The sequence below is a fragment of the Eretmochelys imbricata genome, chromosome 8, assembly GCF_965152235.1.
Source record: "Eretmochelys imbricata isolate rEreImb1 chromosome 8, rEreImb1.hap1, whole genome shotgun sequence".
Lineage (NCBI taxonomy): Eukaryota > Metazoa > Chordata > Testudines > Cheloniidae > Eretmochelys > Eretmochelys imbricata.
In genome coordinates this window covers 88,492,910-88,513,254 of record NC_135579.1, presented here as the reverse complement: position 1 = coordinate 88,513,254, position 20,345 = coordinate 88,492,910, and positions in this window count along the sequence as shown.

Here is a 20,345-nt window from a genome sequence, read left to right as displayed (position 1 = left end):
CTGTGCACGAAATGTAAAACGAGTTTCCAGCACATCAGAAGTAGAATGATGCATAAGTACTGACTGTTAAATTAAAAACAGATACATAACTCCCTCCTGCTGGCATTTAAAAAATGTTAAATATAATGCTCACATGTTAAAGATGAAAAGGTTTAGATTTAGAATGTAATAGACCAACTGTTTCTCTTGCTTGAATCCTTTTTACTCAATAAACTGACACTTAATTGTGTATACTTGTGAGAGCAAGATACATTTTAAAGCAAACTTTTAAAGACTTAGGCTTTGTCTACACTAGCACTTCTGTCAGCAAAACTTTTGTCGGTCAGGGCGTGGAGGAAAAAACAAAAACACACCCCTGACTGCATCTCCCATCGACATAGCTACCACTGCTCGTTGGGGGTGGCTTAATTATGCCAGTGGGTGAGCTCTCTCCTGTTGGCATAGAGCGGCTACACAGCAGACCTTACAACCGGTATGCTGCTGTAAGGTCTGTAGTGTAGACACAGCCTTACATACTCAACTGTAAAAACTAATGGTCCTGCTACTCATTCTCTCTGATGAAGTGAGCAGAACAGCTAAGAAGAGTAAAATGAGTCAGAAAATCCCCTAAAAGGGAGCCTGGAAAAATGCAGAGGGGCTGAACCTCTGGGCAGAGACCCTAGATCTGTGATGTTTGGAATACTTCCACCTCATAGCCCCCAAAACCTTCTTCCTGAAGAGGGAATAATCACCCAAAGCTGTGTGTGCACAAAACCTTGCTGAGATTCCTGGGCTCTTGGTGTTCCCACCCAAGGGGCTCCATCTCCCTGGGGGTGGGGGTATAATATAGCCCAATATAATTAACAAAGAACAACAAAAAATGCCATTAATTCAGTATTGAAGGAAAAAACTGACTGGTAAAATTCAAAATTACTGTTTGCAGTAAAAAAAAAAAAAAAAAATCCAACCCCCTCTCCCCCACAAAGATTGCTGAATTGCAGCAAGTCACTTGTACTCTCTCTCTCCTGGGCTTCTGCTTCAAATCTTTAGCAAGCAAAGGCATAAAAAATAGTGCCACTTTTATTCTTCCCTGAAATACACGCAATAGCTGTGTTGCATAAAACAAAGCTTTTATGATGCTTTTACCCTAGATGTCTGTGCAATGTCTAATTTTATATTACGTAAAATAGTAAAAGCTGTAAGGAAAAAAGAAAGGTTATACATACATGTTTCTGTCTACACAGTCACAGATACTGAACAGTCTTTTAAAACATTAAGGATATAAAAAAAGCACTATATATATCTATATCTATATATAACCTGCTTTCTGACATCTGAGGAAAAACAAGGGAAATCACTAATGTAATGACAAAGAAACAGATACTTCAGGAATTAATCTGGTGTATCCAAATCACATAACAGGTAGTATGAACTGAGAGAGTTTAGCTACACAAGTTGCCATATATATTTTGAATAATGAGCATGCTAGAGAATTTTCAGTTTAAATGAACATACAAATAAACTATGCCATATATTAATGGCCATTTTCCACTCCAAAAATGTCATAATTCAAAGTTCCTATCAAATCAACCAGTTATTAAAAACCACTACTAGTACAACTGTGATGTAGAAAGCAGGGCAGAACTCCCCTAATAAAGCTCCCCCGCACCCCCATCAAGATTTGCTTGTGAAGCTTTTAGAATAAGCCTACATATAGTGGGCAGGAAATGAGGCAATGGTGCTGTAAGATTGACACCACCACCCCACCTCTTCCACTGGCATAGTAGAAGCTCTCCTCTACAGTTCTGAGACTTGGTACTCCAGGATTTGGGGGAGGGCAGTGAAAGGAAACACCCACTTTCCACATCCTCTGCTTCTGCTGATCCTGTGACTATATGAATAGGAGTACATGTTGCTTCAAACCATGTTAACTCTTTCTGGGCCTCTTGGGGCTGCTCCTGAGCAGCTGGTGGGGAAAGTTACCTGATGGCAACATGGGTTACAGGAGGATGAGCCAGCAGAGTAGCTGTGCATAAGCTCTGAGGAGCTCAGTGTATCTATGGAGATCCATAGGCAAGTCCCGCTGTCAACGGAACAATTTCAAGAAGAATCCTGAAATTTCTCTCCCCTTTTCCGTCCTTCATAACAGATCCATCTGACTGAGGTTCCCTTCATTTGCAGGAACAGAGGGAATGATTGTAGCCCAGAGTAATTTTAAAAAGCAAATATACAAATTACAGTACAGCTGCATAAAAACCACCTGAGGCAAAATTACAGAGAGACATCAACATGGGTAGTAAGGGCATGTCTACACATGAAAGCTAAATCTCGAATAAAGGAGGTGTGAATTTAATACAAAATAACTATTCCAGAATAACTCCATATGTGGATTCTCTTATTCCAGAATAAGAGTGCCTCTTTCCAGTTTAGCTTAAAACACTTCCAAAGCAGTGACAACTAATGGGAAATCTATAATGATTTAGTCATAACACAACAGATACTTAAATAAATATTTAGTAAGTCATGAAGGTATTTTTAAAAACATGTTCCAAACAGCTATTATAAATACCCAATGCTTCTTTAGTATGGGGGCTGCTTTTCTACTCACTGGGGGCTGCCATTTCAGTGCCAATCCCAAAAGGTGGCTGAAATCTGTCAATGCAGCATATAGTCAGAGAATCGGCTTTACCATTTGCAAGCAATGGAAATCCAAGGCTTTTCAAAACAATTGTAAAGTAGAGCTCCTAGTTTTAAAAATGTTGATTAATTTTCTAGTTGTTCATTTAACTGTGAAATAAACCAAAGCCCTTTTTTTATTTTTTTGGTTAGAAATAGAATTTACCTAAAAACGTTTATGAAAGGCTGATTTCAGTGCTTGAAAATGATCAAGCAATTTTTAAACTTCGGCTCTCTGTCGCACTGCCAAAAAAGCAGCTTGCCTGTTTAATATTTTAATAATACTGGATACATAAAAAACCTCAAAAACTTTTAAAAAAAACAAAACAAAAAACCCACCCACATTACTCTTCTTTATCAGAGATAGTAAGAAGGTGAGAACATAATCTACAGGAATGAGCACAGGCTTGGGACCCAGGAGCTCAAACAAATCATGGTCCGTCACTGATCTACTGTATAAACATAATCAATTCATGTAATACTTCTATTTCCCAATTTCTTCATCTATAAAATGAAGGTATTTACTTTCCTATCTCACTGGAATATTGTAAAGACTAGTAAAAGTCTGTACACTGCTGTGAACATTCAAAAAAGCAATTTAGGTATCAAGTATTTCCATTAGACTAGCAACCAGTATAATGCTTGTCTCATACTTTCCACTGCCCTCCACAAAAATCTGAAACACCACTCTTTTTCCTCCTGCAGAGTCTCTCATATATTTTGGACAAGTATTTAAATACCTATATAATAAATAATATAGATTTTTTTGCAGAAGTAGACGGCACTCACCTTGGAAGTATGCTACTAAGCTAATAAGTGAGTGGATTTTGAGTTCTCATTTTTATGCAGATTGTAGAGAATGCATAGTTAAGAAAGGCTCTGATTATTTGCTTAAAACTCAATAATGTGTATAATTAATATATATTTTTGCCACACAGTTTCTCAGTGTTCTCTAGTATTTTCTGTAACAACAGCTGAACTGTGTGATGAATTCTAAGTTATGGCACAATGAGAATTAAAGATGGCGCCAACTCCAGATCTGAACACCTTTGAATTTTGGGAAATTTCAGGTCCATGTCAAAACTTCGAAGCTTAGATTCCTTTTAAGAACCACAGGCCCATTCAGGTAAAGTTTACCTGAATAGGCCTGTGGTTCTTAAAAATTCCAGTTAAAGAGGAATCTAAGCTTCAAAGTTTTGACATGGATCTGAAATTTCCCAAAATTCAAAGATGTTCAGATATGGAGTTTGGAGCCATCTTTACTTCTCATTGTGCCATAACTTAGAATTCATCACACAGTTCAGCTGTTGTTACAGAAAATACTAGAGAACACTGAGAAACTGTGTAGCAAAGGCTGAAGTAATAAGAGACTTTACACACTGAAGTCTCTCTCACAGAGCCATTCCATATAGTTTGCTTTTTTATTTTGTTAGTCCATGTGCACAGAGTACAAAAGGACAGTATTTATATCTCATGAATGGAGCCCATTTGCTATGATCTCCAAGTAACCACTTGTCTGCTCCTTTGCCATTATTTCTGCACCCTTGGGCAACATCAACCTGGTACTAATGGATATGTTTCTTAGCACGATTAACTGATAGGAGTGACCAACAAAAGTAAATGGTACATAGATAACGTGTTACATAACATTAGAAATCAGTATGAGAAGATTTTGGCATTTCTGCTCTGCCTTTCTAGCTCATGCAGCCACCCTAGTTCTCACTGTGATGTGGCATCAGATAGTTGATACAACAAATTTACATGGGTTGAAGGACACATTCCAACCACTACATTTATGTCCTTTTGATTGGTTAGGGGTTTTTCCCCCGGTCTTCTTTAATATGTTTTCAGAAATGTTTAAAAGAAAAGGAAGAACATGTGCTCTGTGCCACTCAGTTATGTAGTTGATGACTGGTCATTTTCGCTCTGCCAAGAAGTCTTGCTGTACTTCCAAGAGAAACAATGGCTTGTTTCGGACCTCTCCCATGAACTCCTAGTGTCAATTCATAAAAAATGAAAGCTTATATTGTTTTTTTAATTAAGTTCCTAGCACTTCTGGCAAAGAACAAAACCTTCCAAATGTTAAGTGAGTGTGAACCAATGCCGTGCTTTTTTCCAGAATCTGCACATAGACTGCAGCAGTGAGAAAGACCTCTGGCAGGTTCTGTGCCTATCCAGAACTTAGAACCAGTCAGAACATTGTCACTTCAGCAAAATAGGTTTTCACTGAAACCAAAATGTTTTGTGCAGATGTATCAGTTTAATCTCCATATATCAGTTTCCAAAAAATGTTTGTCAGGATTCAGGAAGGTCTTTAGGTCTGGGGCACGGGAAGGATAGGAGAGATGTGAATAACACCTTTATTCACTGTAAAGAAACTTTTAAATATATTCAAAATGTCATTAAATACATTAAATATACATAAAGAAAGGAATAAATAGCAATAAACCCACCGCGAACAAACATTACACATGGATCACTATAGCAATACCAGAATCAAGTTTGCTCAAGACATTGTTAATACATCTGGTCAATCAAAACATATCCAGACTTCAAAGTGAGCGTATAAAAAGGTAACAAACCCAGAGGCAGGCAACGATCAGCATGCAGAACAACTCCAGTACATCACATCCCTTTATCCCTGTCACTTTGTCCTTGGGAAAGTTCAGAATGACCAGTTTGACCTGATACAGTAACACCACCACACACCAAAAAAACCCAGGCTGGGTATTGCACTCCCAGAATAAACTCAAGTCTGGAGAAAAGCAGTTCCCAGCCATTGAAAAGCTATCACACAAACCCAAAGAGACTAATCAAATGGGAACAATTGAGGAAAAAAATGAAACACTGCATCCAAATAGGATAGAATAGGATCTTGTAATTGGGACAGAGAAGAAAAATAGGTCTCCAGTTCCACACATCATAAAGGTCCCATTTCTTGGGCAGCAGGGTAATTATTGCCCTGTGACAACTGAGGGACAGCTCCATCCCCAGGCAGCACTCCAGAAACCACCCAGGAAAATATCAGGACCAATAAGATCCTAGAAATATTTATAAAATTTAGACGACAGCTTTTCTTTTCCCGAGGCTCTGCCTGTAGAGAGCTGCTGGACCACAACAGAGCTCCTGCAAGGACAGAAGGGCTCCAGACATTGTTGTTCCTCACTAGCGAGACAGGGCAACCTGTGGTACAGCTCCACCATTGCCAACATGTCACAGGACTCAAGCGAGTACAAAGCACCACAGAAAGACACAGATACTTTCTGGATTTCCACAGAATCAGATGTCAGATATGCCTGGGCAGCTGGAGACAGTGAATCTGCTGACAGTCCACACTCTTCCTCTCCAAACCAAAGAAATGAGGGAAATAGGCCCAAACCAGAGCTCCCTGAAATGTTCTCCTCCAGGAAGTGCTCTGAAGGCTCAAATTTTGGTCCTTTTGATTGGTTAGGGGTTTTCTCCCTGGTCTTCTTTAATATATTTTCAGAAATGGTAAACAGAAAAGGAAGAAAATGTGCCCTGTGCCACTCAGTTATGTAGTTGATGACTGGTCCTTTTCACTCTGCCAAGAAGTCTTGCTGTACTTCCAAGAGAAACAATGGCTTGTTTCGGACCTCTCCCATGAACTCCTAGTGTCAATTCATAAAAAATGAAAGCCTCAAGGCTGTCACGAAGATCCACAGTGTCCCATCCCAGGGCACTCATCATGACGCAAGGCCCTCACAGCAGCCTGAGTGTAGCATTGGCAAAACAATTGAATTTGGACCTCTCATGTTCTGCCACTGTCTTAAGGACTTCTGCTGCTGCCAATGTTCCCAAAAAAACAGTTAACGCCTGGGTGAAATTCAGGTTCTGAAACAAGTTGGTGATAAAAACACCAGCGGGAAGCATAGGCAGGACAGGGCAGAGAAACACTGACAGAGACAATGATGATCAGCCAAGTGAGTGGGAGACAAGCAGAACTGAACAAACAATCATACTGGACTTTACAGCATAAAAGCAATCCAGTCTAGCCCCAGAGATTTGGTTGGGGTGGCCTTTGAGCCAAAATACTGCCTAACAGTGGTGTGAGAGAACCTCCAGTCATCCACTAACCCAAAGTTCTACAAGAGACAATACAGCTCCTTGGCCAGCAAAGGGTGTGGCTCCAGACGGCTCCTGTCTAAAACAATATACAGTACAAATGAAGTCATCATCCCCGCCCCTGCAGACAATAATAGCATCCAGGACCAGAGCCAAGCAGGAACTGGGTATCTGCAAAAAGGAAACGTGGTCCTGCCCAAGAGTAGGGCCACAGACAGTAAAAAACTAACCAACACAGCACCAATACACACCTCCATCTGGAGGATCTGACTTTACATAATCTCTTTCACAAAGGAAAGCTGCTCTCTGGGAGAAAAGTACAGCCACCCTAGCACTAACATCACCCTAGCACTGACATGGCTCATACAAGCTTCCCCTTCCTCTTCATTCAGACAGCTTCCTGGTCAACAGGATCCAAACAAATCTCTTGCAAAAAAGACTGTCCAGGTTTTATCAGAGAAGCTCAAGAACTTGTGCCCTTCAACAACCACCCTGGTACCCATTAATATTTCAGAGAGCCAGGGCTGAGCAGCACCATAGAAGTTAGAAGGATAAAGATAGAGCGCAGAGGGAAACAAGTCAGAGTGGGACGACCTAGAGATACATGAGCCATAGGGGAGCTTTAAGGTCCTGAACAGTCCCCAGCATGCTTTCTGACTTTGCCTACCAACTTCTTGAAATGGAAACGTTTCCTGCTATCAAATAAGGTATCCCTCAAAACAAGAGAGGCCAAATGAACAAAGCACTGCAGATCAGGGAAACAGGCCTCAACTTCAATTCCCCTTTTGCCTTTAGTGTCATCTCAAAAGTCATTCACCTCCTGCATGCTGTACCACCCTTCCTGTCCAGCTGACTTGTGAGGACATCAGGGACCAGCAAGAAGTCAGAGACATCATCATCTTCTTCATCTCCTTTGGACTCCACTAACACAGAAGAATATCAGGCTTCTGCAATAGCATCCCCATTGTTCAAAAGGGAACCAGGCATAGGAGAAGTAGTGGGCACATCAATCAGATCCATCCTCAGAGGAGCAGGCAGTGGAGCAGCCTGAGGCTGAGACTCAGTATCACCACCATGGAATGCAGGATCTGAAGCCAGTGGACTCACCACACTTGGGAGAAGCAGGGCACCACTGGGAACCCCAGGCATGGAGCTTCTACCTGACACTGCACAAACCTGATCCCCAGGAGCCTGCATGGCTCCATCAGCTGTCACAGCCAGCAACTCAGGGACCTCCCAAAAGCTTAGCCATTTTAAAAACTGTCCCAGACGGATCCACCTCTCCAGAATTTGTAGCTGTTTGCTTCACAAAAAGGCACTCCAGTGTCTAGGACTTGTTTCCAATCAAGTAAAAACTATCAGGTCACAACAGGGGGCTGACCCCTGAACAGCACATCATCTAGGGCAACTTCTAGGGAAATGAGGCAATGCAGATCCCAGAGGGCAGGCATGGACTTCTGTTGGCCCCTGTAATGTCCCAGCCTCCTCCCTTCTATTTTTGGGCCCCACAGTCTTACCGTGTCCCCAGATTTAGTGGTACATGGGCAAGATACCCTCAGGTGACCTGGCTCACCACACAGACATTTAATACTGTAAGTGGTGGCAAACATCATATAATCCAGTATTTATCTTGTTCTGTTACTTGCATGTCTATATTAGTCAAATTGCTGCCACACATCCCATCAATATGGTACTTCAGAATCAGGTTTAAAGGGCTGGTTGGGGTTATTTTAAACCACATTAACTTGGCATCAGAATGACATGCCTCATACCCAGACTGACAGCCAACTGGATCATCCTAATGGCAGAAACCACCTTCCCATAACAAGAGACACCAGACTTCAGGGTCTCAATGCAAATAAATGGAGGGGGCACTGGTTTAAAACAAAAACAAAAACTTAGAAGGAGGAAAGGAAAATGGGAACAAAAGACTCCTTCACCCAGAGCAGTGAATTTCATGCTGCTGCTTCTTAAGAAGGCTATGAGCAATAGCAGAGACAGACACTGGATCTATTCACTGGCAAGGAGGACTTAAAAATGGAGTCAGAGAGGAAGAAGAGATTTCTCTTTATTTCCCTCCACCCATGTTGTACCCAGGAACTTCTGGAGTAAGTGGAAGGGAGGAAAATAGGAATATAAGCATCTTCTCTTTTTTCAGCAGCCAGGTTTGCACATAGGGAAGGGTTTCGAATCAATTTATTCAACACCTGCTAGTCAGAAGCTACAAAACAGGACTCTGTTCAGAGGACTCAGGGAGAGCACCTTGGTAGGAGTCCAACTACCCTTGGCTGCTCACCTGAGCTTTGTCCCTGGACAATAGCCCCCCACCCCTCAGTTTAGTTCTCATGCTGTTAGGTGTTCTGCTAAATTTTGCTCATCACACAGTCCCAGGAATGTGGCTTTCCTCATCTGAAAGTTCTGCAGCCACTGCTCGTCATCACAGACGTGTATCACGATGTGATCCCACCACTCAGTGCTTGTTTCCAGAGCCCAAAAGCGGCGTTCCACTGTGATCAGCTCCTCCATGAATGCCACAAGCAATCTCGTGTCATAGCTACTACATGTGGAGAGATCAATGTTGAACTCCTCTTACCTTTGTAGTTTAAGGAATAACTCCACTGCCACTCATGATGTGTTAGTGAGAGCGAGCAGCATTATTGGGATCCATTCCTGCAGACCAAAGAGACAGAGCGCGCAGTACACAAACCGTTGAAGGATGGTACCAAATGTGGACGGAAGCACAGGGATTGCTGGGATGCAAAGCAATGCATCACAGGGCACTGGGACAGGGCCCAGGATGCCCCGCGACACCCTCCGCCTTCCCACAACTTTTAGCGGCAGAAGAGGAAGAGATGCTCTGTGGGATAGCTGCCCAAAGTACACTGCTCCAAATACCACTACAAGTGCCGCAAGTGTGAACACGCTATTGCGCAGGCAGCTGACAGTGTGAACACACAAGAGCGGTTTCCCTTCAGCGCTCCCTGAGCAGCGCTGTAACTGCCAGCGATGTAACTCTGCCAGTGTAGACATACCCTTAGTTGAAGCAGCTGTAGCTTTAAGAAAAACACTAAATATCACAAGACTCAGATAAAGTCAGTAGAGCAGGCAACACTGCAATGGTAAACTTAACTTTGCATTCATTCATGATGGGGGCAAACAATGCTTAAAATTGTCTCTTGATTGTGAGTCAGGTGTTAAACACTACTTGTCCTCATCTACACTGACAGCAAAATCAGTTGTACATTGTATCCTGGTACAGCCAAATTTTCTAGCGAAGACAAGCTCATGTCAACCTTGTTGACCGTTTTAAGGAAGAGGCCAACTTAAAGAAAAAAAAAAGTGCCATCAAGACAGGAAAGGAAAGCAGGCATAACAAAAGCAAGAGGGACAGAGCAAGTGTTTTCTTTTTTAATGTTTTAAGTAGAGAGTTGACTGATATATTTGTTCCAGGGTGTATAGCAGCGTAAGTATTTTTCACCCTGGCTAGACTTACTAATGTGTACTGGCCTGAAGGTTAAATTTTCAAGCCCTATAATAAAGAGGTTAAGTGAATTCTTATTTTGCTAAATCTTTATTCTCTTTAAGACTATCCTGCACTACCATTTAAAAATGGCATGCTAGATGTAGTCTATGCTGCAAAAATATCTGTAGCGTCAAGTCTCAGGATAGGTCCACACTGCAATTAAAAACCCGCAGCTGGCCCAGGCCAGCTGCTTCGGCTCATGGGGCTCAGGCTAACAAGCTGTTTAGTTGTGGTGTAGACATTCAGGCTCAGGCTCAGGGGCTCTTGAATTGTGGTGTAGATGTTCAGGCTGGGCTCTAGGACTTAATTAAACAGCCCCTGAGCCCGAGCCTCACAAGCATGAGCCAGCTGGCACAGGCCAGCCGCAGGTGTCTAGCTGCAGTCAGAACTACCCCTCAGAGTTCACATCAACTGACTCAGGGTCACAGGGCTAAAAATAGCAGTGTAGATATTTATGCTAGGGCTCTGAGACTTGCTGCAGTGTTTTATTTATTTTTCTGTGTAGATGTACCCTAAAGCAGTGGTTCTCAAACTAGGGCTGCTGCTTGTTCAGGGAAAGCCCCTGGCAGGCCGGGCTGTTTACCAGCCGCGTCCGCAGGTTCAGCCGATCGCGGCTCCCACTGGCCGCGGTTCGCCTCTCCAGGGCAATGGGGGCTGCAGGAAGGGCAGCCAGCACATCCCTTGGCCCTCGCCATTCCCCGCAGTCACCATGGGCCTGGAGCGGCGAACCGCGGCCAGTGGGAGCCGCGATGAGCCGAACCTGCAGACGCGGCAGGTAAACAAACCGGCCCAGCCCACCAGGGGCTTTCCCTGAACAAGTGGCGGCCCTAGTTTGAGAACCACTGCCCTAAAGTATTATAAATAACTATAATTGTCAAAATAAATGAATAAAGCACATTGTGTCTTCAGCATTAGCCTTCCTTTATATCATTTGTTCCTTTACTGATTTCATAAAATTCAGTGCAGTATTTGCACTGTAAAAATGATCAACAAAAGATATGAGGTGAATTGAAAATACTATCTTTTATTTTTTACAGTGCAAATATTTGTAATAAAAAATATATAAAGTGAGCACTATACACTTGTATTCTGTGTTGTAACTGACAGGTTTCAGAGTAACAGCCGTGTTAGTCTGTATTCGCAAAAAGAAAAGGAGTACTTGTGGCACCTTAGAGACTGTAGCTCATGAAAGCTTATGCTCAAATAAACTGGTTAGTCTCTAAGGTGCCACAAGTACTCCTTTTCTTTTTGTGTTGTAACTGAAATCAATATATTTAAAAAAGTAGAAAACACCCAAAAATATTTAAATAAATGGCATTCCATTAACATCGCACGCTTAATCTTTTTCATTGCAATCGCTTCACAGCCCTAATATTTATGTTTTAAAATTACATACTTACTAAAACCCATTTAAGTATTTTTGCTAGTTTATACAAGTGCAATACTTTAAATATGAAAGCAGAGTTATTTTGTGAAAGACAAGTCAAAGATTCTTGAAAAATTCTGCATCCAAAGTTTTCCAATTTATGCTAAACTACTGCCACATCAATCTATTTTAACTATGCCTCTGTAAACTCAATAGTCCATTATCTCAGTCATTTTTTTTTTTAGGTAGATAAATCCAGCTCAGCAGGCTTATACTATTAACACGGCATATGCCACTCTGGGCAGATCCCTCTATAGTCTTCCCTTTTCTTAAGAGAAAAAGGAGAACAAAGCAGCTGCAATGCAACACAAATTATTTACTCTTCTGCACCATTTACATAAGAGAGTAGGCCAAGTGAGGCCAACGGGACTGCTCATGTAAGGCTTATTAACTTGAGTAAAGGTTGCAGGACTGCACCATTATTTCTGTTGTGTTTTAGTAAACTCAAAGCAGAAATGAACTATGGCAGCCACAGATGAATTGCCATATCTTTTCTAGACTTACTATACATTCCAGATGAAATAATATGGTCAACATTTCCATCTATGAACTGATATGGACTGCTCTACAACAGAATTTCATTTATTCCACTGAGACACTGAAGTCTAACAAATTGTGAATTCCTGTTTATGTAAACTTGACTTAAAAAAAAAAAAAAAAAAAGAATGGAAATTTTCTTCCTGAAAAGCTTCATTACTTATTGAAATGATTAATGATTTAAAGCAATGAGCCAGTTTTAAGGATTTAAATTCATAAACACAGACAGTTCAAATAGCATGTAACTGTATATTCAACCAACTGTTAAGAAAATTTAAGCATGAAAACGTAACTACACAGAACAGAAATCTAAACATATCCTATTAGGGATAGGCAGTTTACAGAAAACTTTTCTGGAGGCTTCCTACAGAGCATTTAATTTATAAATAAAAAAATTTACAATTGATTAAAATGACTGAATTCCTGTCTGCTATGTACAAACAATTTAAAAACAAATAGGCATTTGGCAAAAAAGAAAAAAGAGAAAATTTCTAACATCTAATTCGATTGATGGTCTCCTGCCTAGGATTGCAAAGCAAGATGCCATGAACGGGAAATAAATAAATGATAGTTTGTTCCACCTTAGGATAAGATCCTGTAAACACTAAGTGCCAAGTAATAGTGCCTCCACTTAACTTGTTCACACCAGTGCCTACCAACTATCCACCAAGTCACGTTCTCCCCCTGACTCAGCTATTAGCTACGATACACAGTACTTTGGAAACCAATCCCTGCACCATTGCTCACCTCCCACCTACTATTTATCTAGATGTTGCAGGCCAACCACCATTTTTAAATGATCCAACCCTATAAATCTACATATGTAGTAGTGGCGTGCTGTGTAGGAAGGGAGCATCGCCTATTTTGGCAAAGAACAGAGTAGTTTTGGATTCTAACCTTGGCTTTGCAACTGACTCACTGGGTGACCTTGTGGTCAAATCCAAACTTCTCCACCTCTCAGCTTCTCCACCTTCAAACTGGACAAAATAAAACGTATACACCTCACAGATTTAGTGCACGTTGAGATCTTTTGATGAAAGATAACATAAGCCTTCTATTTTTTCATGCAGGGAACACTGGGCACAACATTGAGGCTCTGTTGGTTGCTGTAGACCCAAAGAATTTTTAAACTTTTTAAAAGAAATACAATTATATGTAAGACATCAGGAGGTTCTGATTGGAGTGAATGTTTTTAAATTGCTACATCTTTAAGTCTATAGATATTGACAGTGTTACTTTAAAAAAAGGGGAAAAAATTACCTCCAGGAAGAAATAGAGAGGATACTTTACACTTTCAGAGAGACTTCCACTCAGGAATCTCAATGCACTATGAATATCAGCAAACCAAGCCGCACTACGCTCCTTTGAGTTAGGGAGGTCTCATTTGCAGGAAAGGAAATGGAGATACAAAGAGGTGTACAGTTCTGGGCCTTAACCACACTGTCATAAATATAAAGGGAAGGGTAAACCCCTTTGAAATCCCTCCTGGCCAGGGGAAAGCTCCTCTCACCTGTAAAGGGTTAAGAAGCTAAAGGTAACCTCGCTGGCACCTGACCAAAATGACCAATGAGGAGACAAGATACTTTCAAAAGCTGGGAGGAGGGAGAGAAACAAGGGGTCTGTGTCTGTCTGTGTGATGCTTTTGCCAGGGACAGAACAGGAATGTCAGACATAAAGTCTGCTGCAGTTTCCACGGTATGTATCTGATGAAGTGAGCTGTAGCTCACGAAAGCTCATGCTCAAATAAATTGGTTAGTCTCTAAGGTGCCACAAGTACTCCTTTTCTTTTTGAGAACAGGAATGGAGTCTTAGAACTTTTAGTAAGTAATCTAGCTAGGTATGTGTTAGATTATGATTTCTTTAAATGGCTGAGAAAAGAATTGTGCTGAATAGAATAACTATTTCTGTCTGTGTATCTTTTTTGTAACTTAAGGTTTTGCCTAGAGGGGTTCTCTATGTTTTTTAATCTAATTACCCTGTAAGATATCTACCATCCTGATTTTACAGGGGGGATTTCTTTATTTCTATTTACTTCTATTTTCTATTAAAAGTTTTCTTGTAAAAAACTGAATGCTTTTTCATTGTTCTCAGATCCAAGGGTTTGGGTCTGTGGTCACCTATGCAAATTGGTGAGGCTTTTTATCCAACATTTCCCAGGAAAGGGGGGGTGCAAGTGTTGGGAGGATTGTTCATTGTTCTTAAGATCCAAGGGTCTGGGTCTGTAGTCACCTAGGCAAATTGGTGAGGCTTTTTACCAAACCTTGTCCAGGAAGTGGGGTGCAGGGTTTTGGGAAGTATTTTGGGGGGAAAGACGCGTCCAAACAGCTCTTCCCCAGTAACCAGTATTAGTTTGGTGGTGGTAGCGGCCATTCCAAGGACCACGGGTGGAATACTTTGTACCTTGGGGAAGTTTTGACCTAAGCTGGTAAAGATAAGCTTAGGAGGTTTTTCATGCAGGTCCCCACATCTGTACCCTAGAGTTCAGAGTGGGGGAGGAACCTTGACACACACACAAAAAATACTCATAATATAAGATACCCTACCAGAAAAGCAGTTCTGGCTTCTCAGATGAATATGTAATTGACGTAATTGATGGAGGATGGTGGAAGTGCACTAGTGTTCATTTATAAGCAATTAGCTCCAGCCATTTTATTAAAGCACAAAGATGAATGCCAACCTGGATCAAACAGAAAGAGTCATTGAGTAAGACTAGATGATATAACTTTTATACTTCCCCACGGGAACACTTATGCATTGTACAATACATTTTCTTCTGGTTTTGTTCAATTTAATTGTAAAAGCAGGATTTCTACCACTTCCGCTGGATGACTATTCTACATAGCAACAAGTCTCATGGTCATAAAATTCCACCTGATATTCAGCCTACAATTTCCCTTTTTACTGTTACCCAATTTTTCCTAATTATAGCCCCTTGAATCATAATCAACAATTCTTTTCCCTCCTTGGTATTGACATACTTCAAATACTTGCAGACAGTTACGACTCCACATCCCCTAAGCTGCCACTTAGCCAAGACCTACAGTATGTTTAACATTTCCTCATTCACACCCGATTTGAACACCCTCACTCATGTTGAGTAGTAATTTACTCTGCAAGCAGTCCCATTCAATTCAATCAGACTACTTGCAGAGCAAGGTGCTACTCAGCAGGAGTGAAGGTATCAGAATCTGGCTCGGAGGAAATCAATCCCTCTAGAACCATAATAATTGTGGCTCCCCCCGCACCTCCCTACAGTTTCTAGCAGTGAAAGGCTAATTAAGGTTTATTGTTTGTATCCTATATCAACACTAGGAATAGCATCTGATGAAGTGAGCTGTAGCTCACGAAAGCTCATGCTCAAATAAATTCGTTAGTCTCTAAGGTGCCACAAGTACTCCTTTTCTTTCTGCGAATACAGACTAACACGGCTGTTACTCTGTCACCTTTGTTATTTTGCCTTACATGTGAGTATTTAATCTCAAATAGTTAAATGAAATTTACAGTTACCTTTGAGCCTCAATACAAACTGCCCAATCTCCACCCATGCAAGTGAGAAAAGTTGTTCCAGACACTGTGTTTTCCTAAGAACACCTACCTGCATGAGCATTCACAGATAACTATCTATTAAGAATGCAAGATCCAGCAGGACTTCATTTAACGTGTTACAACTCCCTATTTAACAAGGGTGGGTCACAAAATGCAAGACGACGATTGGGCAGGGAACTGAAAATACCAGTCTCTGCAGCTGTAAAGTCAACGTTTAAATACCAGCCCATATGAAAGAATGGGTTTTCTATATACATTACCCACCAAGATAAAATTCAGTTTTACATTCTCCAAACATCCAAGGATCTCACCCTTCACTTTAACTGTCAACTTTTACGAGATGTTGTATGATAGAACGGTTGTACATGAAGCAGAGTGAAAAAATAATGCTTAGAACAAGTTTATGACTAAACCTGAAACTAAATCATGTCAAACTGAAATGTTTGTACTGCAAGTTTTAAAAAAAATATGGAAAAGGGATGGAAAGAAAGATGGTATAAACAGAACAAGCCTAGCTGACATCTAAATAGCAGGGACAAAATTCTTGACCTACACATATATCTGATACTAGTATACACTACCAAAGTAGCACAATTGTGTTCTGACTAGCAGCAGCCCTCCACAGCCCCCTTTCTAAACTGATTTTTCCTGCCAGGAACATGCAGCAATATGTGGTTTTCTGTCCCATGGACACAGTATCATCACCTATTGATGTAATGTTACTAAGGCTATGTCTACACTGGCAACTGAGCAACAAAACTTGTGTCTTTCAGAAAGTTAAAACACAAACACCCCCACCCCCCTTCCCCAAAAAAGACAAAAGTTTTGCTGCGACAAGTGCTGGTGTGAACAGGGTGTTGTCGGCAGGAGCAATATCACCACATTGAGGGAAAAAAGCTGCCCGAGTCCAGCAGTGATAAAACTGGACCGAATCCAGAGAGATGCCAAACAATCTGCCGGTTTGGTACCACTGGGAATTGCAAGTCCTCAGCCCAACTCAGGATTTGAGAAAAGATCCTGCTCCTTGCTCTCACTGAAGTTAATAAATTTTATTACGGATTTCAATTTAAGCAGGTGCAGGCCATTGGTCCTTGCACCAAAGCAAGAGGGTTGATAGCCCTTGTCATTTTTATCCTTTATTTTATAAATGCAAATGCTAATTTCATTTCTAGATGGTTTCAATCCTTTAATGAATCTTGCCAAGTTACTTATTTCTGTGGCAGCAAGTTTCACAAGTTAATTTTATATTGCATAAAAAGTACGTTTTATTCATTTTAAAATTTGTCAATTTCATTTAGTCTGTCTTTGTTCTTGTATTATGGGATAGGGTAGGTCAGTTCATTAGAACCAGGCTGCTGGAATAATTCCTATTGGTTTGCTTCTGCTGCAGGGCCTAACCAACAGACCAAGAATCAGGAGCTGGGGAGCTTTGTCTGTACAGCAACTGAGCTACTACCTTCTGTAAAACTTATGATGTTCAATATCTTCCAAGACAGACCCAATATCCCAAGAACACGTAAGCCTGCTGTGAAGCCAGCATTTAAGATATTCCACAGGTTGTATTCTTAGAGCCACAGACACATTGTTTATGAGTTAGGCTCCAAGGTCCTGAGCTTTTGCAGGATCAGGGCCCAAGAATTCAGACCTTTAGTAGCCACAGAATTAGTTACTACATAATTACAGATCTGAATTATACATATTATTTAAAATGAAACAAGTAGCTGAAAATGTATGTTTATTATAACTCAGTATCTGTGCTAAAAGATTAAAAATAGAATTAAAGTGTGTATACTTCTGAGACAGCAATATATCCAAAAAAGAGATGAAGTTAAAAGTCTCAGAACAATTTCAAAGTGTTTCATTACTAAATGTATGTAACTTGATTAGCTTTACAATTATGCAGATAAGATTGCTTTATTGCACTAAATTTCTAAGGGAAAGCAATTCATGAAATGTATTCTGACATTTAGCACTTGATTAAAAAGCTCCCAAATTACTCTAAAATATACAATGGCGAGATGAAATAGGAGATTTAGAAGTCATTAACTGTATACTAATCCTTTAACCTCATTTAGTTTGTGTTGGACCAGCAGACAATACTACTACTATACAGTACTGGTCACTTACTCATGGAGTTTTATTTTCAAGCTAATCTACAATTAACGTAAATACAAACTAATAACCTATTATGATTAGCTCTAAATTAATTGCAATATTGGGGAAAATGTAACAAATCACTTTAAATATTATTTTATACATAATGCTAAAAAATACAATAAAAACATCATTTAGATGGATCTTAAAGACTTCCTCTCATTAAAAACATCATGAATATTAGCCTGGCATAAGATATTGCAGTTTAAGAATGACTAAAGTCAATTTATATATAAGACAAATCACAAGTGTTGGTGAGGCACATTTTGATTAATAATATAACATGTTTCTACCTAAATGCACTAATTAGACCCAATCTGCAACTTGTCGCATGAAGACAGACTACTAGACCAGCACAGTGCCCCAATGAAGTTCTTGTCTGCCCACACAAATAGCTGCAGGACTGGGGCCTTAATCAACACAACTTTCCTTTGTGGAATTTTGTGATTCCCACTTTACAGATGTGGAAAATGAGACACAGCTGTAAGTGATTTGTCCATGGCCATACAGCAAATCAGCGTCAATGCTAGGATTAGAGCACAACAATTTCTGACTCCAGCCTTATGCTCAGATCACTAACATACACTATAAAGACATACTGAATAAAAATTAATCAGTATTCACAATGGATGGACAAGATACTTATTCCAAATATGTTTTTGTTTAAGCAGAACTTTTATAGCTACATACTCAGTGTATTTTTTAATAAATGAGTGGGGGTTTTAGTAGGAATATGTAACTAACTGAAATTAAATAAAATCAGTCTAAATATATGTTGGCTTTAATGCAAAATTGAAATTTGTGGGGGAAGTTAAAAAAAGCACAAACTTGCTAACTAAAATGTTTGCTGATTTAGATTGGTCATTATCTGATTTATCCATTCACTTCTGCAGCTGAAACACCAGAGATTGCCACACACAAGCATAAGAGGATGTGCAATATTTTGAAGGTTTAATACACTTTAAAAGCAGAGCCAAACTCTTTCTTAAAACAAATACACTTTTTGACATCAGCTAAAAGATTATCTGTAGACAGTATACCAGCCTCTGAAACAACTGTCATTACACTAGTGAATGTAAATATTCTGTCCCCAAAAGCAGCTTGGGGAGTAGGGGATAAACAGGTAATAAGGATGAGAAGATAGATAACAGAGTTTAGATCCAGATGGAATTTTCAACAAGTTGCATATTTCTTCCCAGCAGCAAACAGGCCATACATGGCAAACAGACAAACACTAAACATGACAGGACACCTTAATTAACTCCCTTCTTTCTTTCTGTTACCACATTTTCCTTAAGACTAGTTTTGCCACTAGTTTTGGGGGGAAATATAGTAAATATTCAGTAATAAAGTGACAACTATCACCAGACAATCCCCAGACCATGTGTTCTACCATAGGTTTAAGTTCTGTCATAATTGTTCCCATCGAGGATCAAGGTATTTCCTTTTCCTGCCTGTAACAGTATCAAGGACTATTACCCCATAAATTTAGCAGTATCACAAAGATGGGGCAGAAGGTGTTTGCGTGGGGGTTGATTCAACTCTAAGGAAGTGGCTGAAGGGACAGCAGCAAGTGGAAAACTAGGCTAGCCAGCCAGGGTAGGCGCTATTTCCACACCTGCTGGGAAGTTCCTGTAATAAGTCACTCCCAATACCCTGCCATCACTTCCAACTCTGGCACTCATATAAGCAGGCACACTCTCCATGCAGGGAGAGAAGTTCAATAACCATTTGTCCTGAGTGCTAACCACACTGGAGGAGCATGTGAATATCACCCCCCCACTCTCCCACCGCCAGCCACGCCACGGCGCGCAGGCGTGGGGGAGGACGGGGGTGTTTCAGGAGGCACGTTCCTCCAGAGCCAGCCTCAGCAGGGGCGGGGCAGGGAGGGAGATGGGGGTCTCGGGCACCACACCTGCAGAGCTAGGTATGCCGGGGCGGTGGAGGGAACTGGGGGTGTCTCGGGCACCACACCCGCAGAGCCAGGCATGCCGGGGGGGGGGGTGTCTCGGGCACCACACCCGCAGAGCCAGGCATGCCGGGGCGGTGGGGGGAACTGAGGGGGGGGGGTCTCGGGCACCACACCCGCAGAGCCAGGTATGCCGGGGGGGGGTGTCTCGGGCACCACACCCGCAGAGCCAGGCATGCCGGGGCGGTGGGGGGAACTGAGGGGGCGGGTCTCGGGCACCACACCCGCAGAGCCAGGCATGCCGGGGCGGTGGGGGGAACTGAGAGGGGGGGGTCTCGGGCACCACACCCGCAGAGCCAGGTATGCCGGGGCGGTGGAGGGAACTGGGGGGTCTCGAGCACCACACCCGCAGAGCCAGGCATGCCGGGGCGGTGGGGGGAACTGGGGGGGGGGGCTCGGGCACCACACCCGCAGAGCCAGGCATGCCGGGGCGGTGGGGTCTCAGGAGTCAC